Raw genomic sequence first — 12,176 nt, 5'->3', positions numbered from 1 at the left:
GGGGGTGGTATTATGGACATTGGGGAGGGTATGTGCTTTGGTGAGTGCTGTGAAGTGTGTAAACCTGGTGATTCACAGACCTGTACCCCTGGGGATAAAAATATATGTTTATAAAAAATAAAAAATTTAAAAAAATAGACATCCTATAAATATATATATATATATATATAGCATAATTACAATTCAAAAGACAATAAACATTGAGCAACTGTGTACGACTTAGCTTAAAAATAAAATATTACAATTTTTTAAATTAAAATAAAATATAACCAACACTGTTGAAAACTCTTGTATTCCTTCCTCTGTCAATGGGCTCTCTTGCTCAACTATTGACCCCAATAGTTAAATCAGAAATGGACAAGACCACTTAATGTTACAGTGAAATTTCAGTTAAACTTAACTGAAACCCATTCTTCTTCCTTCTTATCACACTTCCTTGAGGCATTGATGAAAGTATTTTCCAATGACCAGAACACACCAATCCCCAGGACAAAAAAGCCCTGATAAGAATGGGATGACTGGAAGACTTACATCTCACACATCCCTACCCCTTTCATGATCATTTGCTGAACACATATCGACACCATCCATGATCACATAATCTGACTGCTCTCTGGCACCTACTCCTCTAACCTCTTCTATAAAACTCTAGGTGTCCATTTTGCCAGTGGAGAGGTCACTTGTTAAGGCATAAGCCTGCCACCTCCCCTGGTTACCAGCATCCAAAATAATACTTCCCTTTGTCTCTTCTAAACCCTCATCTCTTGAGTTATTGGCTTCTCTTAAGATGAGTTTATCTGGGTTTATTCAGCAACAGTGTTGGCAAACCCAACCAGGAGCTACACTTTCTATTTGTTGAATCCCCTCAGGATCCCCAGGATGGAGAGTTGGCCAGGGAAGCTTACCCATTTGTTTTCTAAATTAGCAGCTGTGGCAAATTGATGACAGCTCCATATTCTTCCTTTCTGACCCTCGAGTCAGTAACTTCTATTTCCTTTCTGCCCCCCCCAGTTGATTATTCTCTTGTTTTTAAAAAATATATTGACAATATAAATATTCCTTAAATACTTACTATTGTTTTGCTTGTTTTTAACATTCAATATGCTAACAAGTTTTGTGTATTCTTTTGAAATTTGTTTATTCAGTAGTATTTTGGGAGAAATTTGTGAGATAGCAAAGACTAACAATTCTATGATACTTAAAATGAACATAAATAGTCTAACATTGCTATAATCTTTGATGCTTGCTTTGATTATTCTTATATTATACATAAAGAGAATGTGTCATGGAGTGATTAAGTGTCATCCATAAAGCTGAACAGCTAGTATGTGGCTAAGCCAGGCTTGGAAACCAGAAGGTTTGGTTCTAAAAATTTAATTATATTTTGTAGTCCCATTAGATTTATTCACATTGATGGCTTTCACATCTCTTTCATTTTCACAAGTCTATAATATTCCACTGAGATATCAGACTTTTAGAAACGTTCTTAATTGGTACTTGTGTTGTTTCTCGATTATTTATTTACTGTTATTCTGTCTTTCTAAGAAATATAAATTATTCAATTCCTTTGGCTCTAATCAGGATTTCAGGATCTTTTCATGTTCATGTGCCTTTATCAGAAAAATATCTTTATGGCCTCAATATTATATACTCAGAATTGTAACAGCGGTTGTTTAATTTCTCAATCAATCCTTTAAGCTATAAGTTCATTCAAAATCTCTGTAGGGGTTAGTCTTCTATTTTGTTCATGGATTATTTATTTTCAAATTAAAAATGTGTGTTTTAATTTCAGTAAAAATGTAATCCAAGATACCCTTTCTTTTTGTCATTTATTTTTTATGTGTAAGCTAATATAAATCTGTACTCTCTCTGAAATTTAATGTAAATTGCTTCAGGACTAATGAACTGTAACAAAAATTCCTTAATAAGCATTCATGGTTAAATGACTCAACTTTTATTGTATGTAGGTTTGACTCTGTTATGAATATGTTCACTAAAATTATAACAGCACTGATATTCAGGTCTTAACCATGCTTGTGGCTTATGGCAAATGTACCTTCTATTCACTTATAGATCATTGATATGTGGCATGTAATTCAATCCATCTTGTCACAAACATGTACAGCAGCTTATGTTCATTCCATCTCTTATTTCTAAAATGATCAGATATGGTTAAAAATAATGGTAGAGGTAGAGTTTTATCAAAATAAAATAAATGAAATAAAATAACTCCAGTACGGTAAGATTACTTTCTCAAAGAAAAACTAAGATAGGACGAGTGTCAGCAAAGAAGTATTATCCTTGAAGTTCTCTCTCTCTTTCTCTCAATTATTACTGATTATTACACTACTTACTATAAACAGTTTTACACTAATACCTCAGATGAATTTTATCATAAAAATCTAGTTTGTAGTTGTTTTGTTTTTTTTAATTTCTTTTACAGCACTTTCAGTAAAATATGCTTCTAGTTGATGAAAGTAGAATAATCTGCCTTCCTTCTCTTTGTAAGTAAGAGCCTCCATATATTTATTTAAATTCATTTTTTAAAAGATTTTATTTATTTATTTGACAGACAGATCACAAGTAGGCAGAGAGGCAGGCAGGAAGAGAGAGGAGGAAGCAGGCTCTCCGCGGAGCAGAGAGCCCCATGTGGGGCTCAATCCCAGGACCCTGGGTTCATGACCTGAGCTGAAGGCAGAGGCTTTAACCCACTAAGCCACCCAGGCGCCCCTAAATTCATTTATTTAAATTCATTTGGAACCTCAGGTTCCCTCTGCATCTCTGTCTCCCTCTGTTCCTCTCTTTTTTCTGTCTTTCTTGCTATGTTCCTTCTCTTCTATTTTTTCCTTTCCCCTTGTCTTTCTCCATCTCCTTCTGCAAGGTTGAAAGCTGAAGGATAGACTATGGCTTTCTATTTAATACAGCCTTTGGTCTCAAGTCAAAATGTGATGTACCTGGCCATGTTTCATCGAGCAACCAGTAAATACTTATGTATAGAATACTAGTAAAAAGGTCAGAAAACAAAGAGTAATTTGAAATTACTTTCCTATTGGAGTCATACATGAGCAAAGTAAAAATAAATCATCAATTTAGCATATGCATGAATAAATCCAACCTAGTTAGTATGAAAACTTATGAAATTCATAAAAGCTTAATGAAATGAAGAAATTCTATTAACCCAAAATACCAACAGAATTCATTAGAGATAATTAAGCTTCTCAGACAACAGATAAATGAACAATTCTTAGTATGAAAGTATGTGGGAGAGCATTAGAGTTACCTCTTTCAACATTATGTTCACTCTCATCTCTCTTTATAACATGCAGAATGAAGCAGCAGAATGAATATTAAAAGCAACACTAATTGTAATGTTATTTTCTTATATATTAGAACTTTGAAGAACAAATGCAGATATTTAAGGCATATAATTTATTTATTTAAAGAATTATTTATTTATTTATTTATTTGACAGGCAGAGATCACAAATAGGCAGAGAGACAGGCAGAGAGAGAGGGAGGAAGCAGGCACCCCCCTGAGCAGGGAGCCCAATGCGGGGCTTGATCCCAGGAACCTGAGATCATGACCTGAGCCGAAGGCAGAGGATTTAACCCACTGAACCACCCAGTCATCCCCGCACATATAACTTATTTTTAAAAGGATTTGATAGATTAGAGTTAAATTCAGTTTGTAATAAGGTAGTTTTTTTTTTTTTTGCCTTCTTCATTAGATAAATTTGCATTAGATATTTAGAACTATTCCACTTTTAAATTACATCAGTATTGAATTGTCAAAAAACTCAGTTGTCAAAAATTCAACTGAGTAAATTTGAAGATTTAATTGGCTTTATTCAATGACTTAGGAGTCAGGAAATAACCATTTAGCAAGTAGAAAGAAGCTCTGAAGAACTATATAAAATGGGAAACTTTTATAGGCAGTAGGGGGAAAGGATAAAGAAAGAGTGAGTTACTACATTGTCCTTTGGGACATAAAAAATAGTTTATGTAGCAGAGTTTCTCATTGCTACTGAGTAGAAAATTCCAGAATGACCAGTTAAGACTGCAGTCTTGGAGAAAGTTGAAATTGCAAATAGGTTAGATATCAAGCTTTGGTTTGGTGACATGGCCTTAGCTTAAGTGACTTCATCTGGGGCCTGTTGTCTTTTTCTGACTTTTTTTCTTTTTAACAGAAACATTATATTCATACTTTAACATAAATTATCTAAAACTTAAAATATAAAATAAAATGTTATCTTTCTAAATTCAAAACCTCAAATGAAAAGTAGGTATGACCAAAGATTAAACTTCTTTTTAATTTTTTTTGTCACTATTATGTATTTCATGCTATCAGAAGACAAATGACAGAGAAATTTATGAAGTGTTAAAAAGCAAGAGTGTAGGCCCCAAATGAAATTTCTTATGCTAATCCCTACATCACGAAACCAAGGCTTAATTATAGTTTGGGTCTTCCAGAAATGAAATCTTAAACCAGTGGATCAGGAATTGCCTGATCAACAGTTGTTAAATAATCAACTTGATAGACTCCTGCCTTTTTCCATAGGAAAGTTACGTTGCAATAACCAACTCACTCTTTGGCCTAGTATAACTCTTGTTTTTACTCCCTTCTGCCAACAAAAGTCTTTCATTTTGTACAGCTCCTCAGAGCTCCTTTCCATCTCTTAGAGTGGGGTGCTGCTGAATTTGAATTTATTTTTGATCAAATAAACTTTTGCAATTTATAATATGCCTCAGTTTATATATTTTTTAAAAATATTATTTATTTATTTATTTGACACAGAGAGAGAGAGAGAGAGAGAAATAGAGAGATATCATAAGTAGGCAGAGAGGCAGGCAGAGAGAGAGAGGGGGAAGCAGGATCCCTGCTGAGCAGAGAGTGATGTGGAGCTTGATCCCAGGACTCTGAGATCGTGAAATGAGCCACTCAGGTGCCCCTAATTTGTCCTATTTTGTTATTGGCTTATCTAATTAAACATTTGTCAAAATTTTTAAAATCTTTTTAAATGATCAATTTCTTTTTATTGATTTTTATCTATTGAAAATAATATACGATAATATATATTATACTCAGAATCAATTATTTCAGTTTTAATCTTTATTATTTCTTTACTTTTCAGTGTTTTAGAATTAGTTGGCTCTATATTTTAAATTAAATTTTCTTAGGTGAATGATGACTTTTTTTCAATAAAGGCATTAAAGTTATAAATTTCATTCTGAGCAGTTTACCTGTATCCCAGAAGTTAGATATGCGGTCTTTCTTTTCTCCATTCTAATCCCTACTGTTTTGTAGATTTATTTTTTTAAAGCAGTTAAGAAAAGATGAAAAAATATGTAATTTTATAGTTTATTTTATAATTACCAACATAATTACCTTAAGGAGCATTCTTTTTTTTGTTGTATATTTTAATTATTATTAGAATCACTTGATTTTAGCATGAAGAACTTAGTATTTCTTGAATTATTATATACTAGCAACAAATTTTCTCAGGTTTTGACAATCTTTGAATGTTTTTATTTTATTTGTATTTTTGAAATATGGTTTTGCTGGATCTAAAATTCTTGTTTGAGATATTTTTACATTCACTACTTTGAATATGGATTTCAGCTGCTTTCTCTTCCCCATTGTTTTGGTTGAAAGTCATCTGTTAACCTTATATGGGGTTCCATGATCCATTTTTCTCAATATCTTTGTCAATATTTTGACTCTAATGTGTCTGGGAGTGGATCTTTTATGTTTCTCTTATTTAGAATTGTTTCTTGGTTGTGTATACAATATTCTTTATCAAATATGGAAAGATTTTAGCTATTATTTCTTTGAATATTTTTATGCCCTTTCCTCTCTGTCCTGTCCATCTTAAACTTTCATTGTAAGTATGTTGATGTACTGAAGTACTTAGTTTCAGTACTGATGTACTGATGTACTGAAACTAAGGTTTTGTGTATTTTTCTTCACTCCTTTTTTCTCCTCTGTTTTTCAGATAGTGTCTTCTTCAATATCTATCTTCAAGTTTGCTAATCTTCTGCCAGCTTAAATCCACTTTGAGTCTCTCTAGTGAATTTATGTTTTAGTTGTAATTTCCAACTTTGTAATTTTCATTTGATTATATTTTTAAAGACTGTATTTGAGAGAGAGACAGGGGCAACAAGAGATAGCAAGAGAGAGCACCAGTGGGGAGGAGAGGGAGGGGGAGTAGCAGACTCCATGTGGAGCAGGGAGCCTGACACAGGGCTCAGTCCCAGGACTTGGGATCATGACCTTGCCCAAAGGCAGACGCTTAACCAACTGAGCCATCCACATGCCCCTCATTTGGTTATTTTTATAATTTTTATCTCTTTTTTGGCATACCTTATTTCATGACATATTGTCACCATACTGTCTTTACATCATACTGTCTTACATACTACCTTTAGTTCTTTGAACATATTTATAAGAGATCATTTGAAGTCTTTAGTCAAATCTAAAGGGCTCTTTCAAAAACAGATTTTATTATCTTTTATTTCTGTTTAAGGACCACACATTCCAATTACTCCTCATGTCTTGTATGTTTTGTTGAAAACTAGACATCATAGACATATATTCATATATTATTAGTAATTATATATAATACATATTTAATTAATAATATATTAATAAAATTGCTAATATATCAATATTAATATATTATAGCCACTCTGAATACTCACCTCTAATCCCTGGTGATAATACTGTTTTCATGGTCACTTATTTATTTGTTTAATAACTTGGCTAAACTGATGATATGAAATCTATTTCCCTGCACAGTGTACCTCTATTGTTTCCTCTCAGATTTTTTTCTTTTTATCTTTTAGCCTAGTTAGACAAATGTTTTCCAAGATCAACATAAGCCACTTATGTCTAAGGTTATGCCTACGGCCCTTTACCAAATTAGAGCTTACCTTTTCCACTGCGTGTGGGTGTATGTGTATGTGTATTAGAAGCTGTTATCATAGAAAAATGTTATTTTGTCCCACTTTCACCCAGGGACTAGTAGCTTAAATTCTTCTTCTTTAAACACTCTAATCCTTCCTGAGAGTGTGAAGACCTAGATACAGGCAGAGTCCTCTTGCTTTTATTTTATGCCTGGATTCCTGAGTTGCCCTGGGTCATATTATCTTATTGTCCAGCCCATGGTAGGCAGAGGCTTTGATTAAGCTCCTGATGCAACTGAGAGTGCCACTCTTTGTTTACTTAAAATGTTTTCAACTTGGCCCCATTTTCTGCTCTGATTGCTCTTCAGCACAGGCAACCTAGCACTTATTTACAGCCTTCCTAACCCCTAAGGTTGATGGTAGATCTAGTCATTCTTTGGAGAGAAAAAAAAAAAAAAGTAAACAAAGAAGATACCATTAACACAGTGTTTCTATAAAATGTTATTTAACACATTACCTATTTTTAAAAAAATACTTTATTTTAATATATGACACATTAGAGTTTTAATGTCATGCATCTTTCTTGCAAAACCTCATTTAGAAAACACTAGGTCTACATTGTGATTAATTTTGCTCGCTAATATTTTCATACAAACTCAGGCTTCGGAGACTGTTATAATTTAGAATTGTGCCTTAAAAACTTTCTAGGTGTGTGAAATTTCTTAAATTTCAAAACTCTCACATTGATTTTTCAAATCTGCATGACAGATATAATTATACCTATTTCATAGTAGTATTTTGAAGATTAAATTTATAATTCCATAAATCAGGAATCCCTTTGTTTCTTCAAAAATCTCATATTGTTTCCCTTTCCATTATTTCTAGCACTTCTTTCTTGAATGTAATTCCATAGTTAAAAAATGGATTCTCTTGGATCTGTCACCATGGTTTTAGTTTTTTGTTGTCTTGTTAATATTTTTCTTTGTTTTATTTTGCTCATTTTAGTTCAAGGAGCCTATCTCGACTTCATGATTTCTACACTCCTACTTTTTTCTTCACATTCAGTATTTCTTTTTCTTTTCTTTTCTTTCTTTTTTTTTTTTTTTTAAAGATTTTTACTTATTTATCAGAGAGAGAGGGAGAAAGCGAGCACAGGCAGACAGAATGGCAGGCAGAGGCAGAGGGAGAAGCAGGCTCCCCACCGAGCAAGGAGCCCAATGCGGGACTCAATCCCAGGACGCCGGGATCATGACCTGAGCCAAGGGCAGCTGCTCAATCAACTGAGCCACCCAGGCGTCCCTCAGTATTTGTTTCTTGCTAATATTATTATTTGTAATAGATAATTATTTTCATCTCCAGACAGTTTTACCTAAAAATCAGGTTATTTCCCATAGATTAAGTTTTCTTAATCTAATTTTAGAGAATCATATCCTCCTGACTGATGTTAAAAACCTGAGTTAGATATTGTCCAAGTTTTCTTTTTATTCTTAAAATAATTCTTTTTAAGAGAGAAGCATTTCCTCTTATTCAGTCTATTTTTATGGATCAGATAAACTTTCTTTTTATTTTTAGATAATCTCACTCTAAGTATTTTCATAACTGCATTTTCCTTGCTGTAGTGACTATCAGAAAAGAAGGACTGCCATCCTAATATTTTCTTTGAAATGGTTACTTAATTGAGAAACTATTCTTACCTCTGATTTAGGGATAAGTAGTGAGGATCTATTATTTTTCTTCTACATGTATTTCATTATACTTTATTATTATATGAAAATATCCTCTGACGAGAAGAGAAGACACTGCTAGGAATCATTGACTTCATCACTATTATTCTGCAGTATTACCTCAGGCAACCATAAGAAAATACCACTGACTGGATGGCTTAACCAATGGAAATTTTTCCCCCTTAGAATGCTGAAGACTAGAAATCCCAGATCAAGGTGCCCACAGATTCGGTTTCTGTACAAGCTTTCTGCCTAGTTTTGTGACTGGCTACCTTCCTCCTGTGCTCTCATATGGCCTCTTGTGTGTGTGTGTGTGTGTGTGTGTGTGTGCACTTGCAGAGAAAGGTATCTTCCTTTTTTTATAAGGATATAAGTCCTATTGGATTGTTCCTATTGTTATGACCCCAGTTAAACTTTATTGCAGCTTTATGGGTCTTATTTCCAAATACATTTACACTGGGTGGATAAGACTTCAACATATGAATTTAGGGGGAACACAATTACTTTCATAGCATGCATCTACATAATATGTAGTAGAAATGTATCCTCTATAGAATGTTCAGCACATTGGCTTGAACATCCAGAGTTATCTGTAATAAAGAAAAAAATTTCTTTTCACAATATTACATTTTCTGTAAACATATTTTCTTTTCCAATACAAAAAAAATAATTTCAATGAAGCTAATAAGCCTTTAAGTGATTGGATAACAACTGGTATTTTCATGTATATACATCTGTGAAGGAAATTAATGCTCAGTAGACATTTTTAAAATACTGGAATTCCAATAAAAATTTACTAGATTTCCTAAGAATTATGTTCATATTTGCATATCCTACTTTTAAGACTATAACAATATTTACATAAGAGTAAATTTATTCTTTCATTATTGGACTCAAATAATATCTAAATTAACTCTTACATAGTTGCCATGGATAAATAATATGGTTATATTTAATTCAAATGCATAATTAGCATTGTGAATCAAAATGATAATTTTTCACTCATGTTTTTCCTTATCAATATTTGTGTGGTCATAGTGAGCTAGTTGTATATTGACATTATGGTTTGATATGTTATACCTTTTCTCTTTTGTCCATGACATACAAATAATGTGAAATCAAAAAATGCAGTCATAAATTACTAAATGTAGGATGCTCTGCCTGGAACAGTGTTGAACTAGAGTTTTACACTTTTTATAAGTAGTCCTTCTTTATTAGGGCAAAATAATCTTCCAACATATTATATAACTATTTATGTATGAATTCAATAAATATATAATGACTATCTTTTATATTTCAGGCACTAAAATAGAACTTCAGAATTTAAAGATAAAAGGCATAAAAATTATACTCAAGAATTTCACTGATGGAGTGCCTGGGTGTCTCAGTCAGTTCAGTGTGCAGACACTTAACACAGTGTTTAGCCCAGGTCATGATATTGGGGTCCTGGGATTGAGTACTGCATCAGGTTTCATGCTCAGAGGGGAGTCTGCTTCTCCCTCTTCCTCTTCAGGTCTGCCTGCTTATGCTCCCTCTCATGTTCTCTCTCTATATATCAAATAAATAAATAAAAATCTTTAAAAAATAAAAGAATTTCATTGGTATGTGGTAGACAAACCTATAGCTAGAACAGGGGATTTATATTCTGAGATATTAGATATTAAATTATTTTCATTGGTGAACTTGTGGTTTTATTCAGGCCTCAATTCTCAAAGTCAATCATTAGGATTTACCATTCAATGAATGAGTAGGTATCCCTAGAATCAAGCGTTCATTGATAAACTTGGCACAAACTATTGATATGGTTCTTGGACTCTTTAAAAAGATAATTAGGCATGGGTACATATTTTTTGTCAATTTTTCCAGATATGAAAAGTTGTTTATTTTGCACATGTGGGAGGTATCTTTTCTGACATTGACTAAATCAATATTAACTGTTTATAGATCAGATTTTTCTTCTATGTAGGATTAGCTAGACCAGCTATGATGGTGGAACGGAGAGTGGCACTATATATTGACTTTGAGTTTTCTTGCTTGGGAACTTGGTAGAGGGTGAAGTCATTAATAAAACCAGAAAACACAGAAAGAGAAAAACTTAATTGGTAGGGTTATATGATGATAGGGAGGCAATTTATCTTTCCGTTTTAGAGTTGGGAAATGAAATGTTGAGAATTCAGACAAAGTTGTCTATGAGGTCATTGATTATCCTATTTTTCTAAATGGAAGGGCCATTTTTTAAAGCTGCCTCCACTGTATACCTCAGTCAAAATACCTCCCACTCCATAGTCCCCAACAAAACTATCCTTTCAGTTGTCAAATGCTGTCTTTTCTCTATTAACTGTATTGGTTTTAACTATTCTTCAGTTCCCTAATTCGTTTATCTTGCCACACTTCTGATTATTGCAGTAAACTCCATCTCATTATTATTCACTTTACAATCTCTATTCCTTTAAATTGATACTATACCTCTGCCGAATTAATACTTCTCAAACTCAAGTCAATGCATGCTACTTCTTTGATCATAATTCCTCAGTGATGCCCATATAAATCTCAGAAAATAGCCAGTCTTCTTAGTCTATGATTAATTAAATAACGTATGTTTTTAACATGTATTTCCAATCTCATATTTTATAGGAACTCAATATTACAGACAATTTGAATTATAAATCCTATGTGTAAAATACATCTTTGGTCATTCTATTAGAATAACTTTTTTTCTTTTTTTTTTGTCTTTTTTCAAAAAGTTAAAATTTTAACAGGGAGTATTTTGAATATGTATCAATTTTGGGAGTATGACCATCTTAATAACAATCATTTCAATTCATAACTGCTAAATATCTTTCCATTTATTAATTATTTAATGTATTTTAATAATAGTTCATGGTTTTTCAGTGTAAAGATCTGATACTTCTTTTGTTTAATTTATTCCTGAATATTTTCTTTTTGATGACATTGTGAATGGAGTAATTTTCTTAATTTCATTTTCAGATTCTTTGTTATTAATCTAGAGAAATGCAATTAATTTTTGTATATTGATCCTTTATCCTGCACTAGTTTATTAGCTCTAAAAGTGTGTGTGTGTGCATATGCAAACATGTAATCTCTAGGATTTATTTTTTTCCCCCCAGTCTGGGAATTTCTTAATTTCTTTTTCATTTTGAAGGATAACCTTGCTGGTTATAGAACACTTGATTGACTGTGTTTCTTTTCATTCAGCATTTTGAATACATCATTCCCCTGCCCTCTGAAATACATTGCCTCTAGTTTGAAATCAGCAGTTAATTTTATTAAGAATTACTTAATTGATGAGTCTGGCTGCTTTCCAAACACTGCCTGCATGTGTCTTTAGATCTGAGGCAAAAAAAAAATAAAAAAATAAAAAAGCATTCAGATTCTCTTTGTCTTTTGAGTAAGGAATTTAATACATTTACATTTAAAGTGATTATTAATCATTATGTATTTATTGCCATTTTAAGTCAGTCATACTGTTTTGGTATTTCCTCTCTAATCCTGTGTTCTTTTGCTCTTTTCTTTTGTGGTTTGGTGACTT

The sequence above is a fragment of the Mustela nigripes genome, chromosome 2, assembly GCF_022355385.1.
Source record: "Mustela nigripes isolate SB6536 chromosome 2, MUSNIG.SB6536, whole genome shotgun sequence".
NCBI lineage: Eukaryota > Metazoa > Chordata > Mammalia > Carnivora > Mustelidae > Mustela > Mustela nigripes.
The sequence above is the reverse complement of the archived record's forward strand: the minus strand, read 5'-3'. Positions refer to the sequence as shown.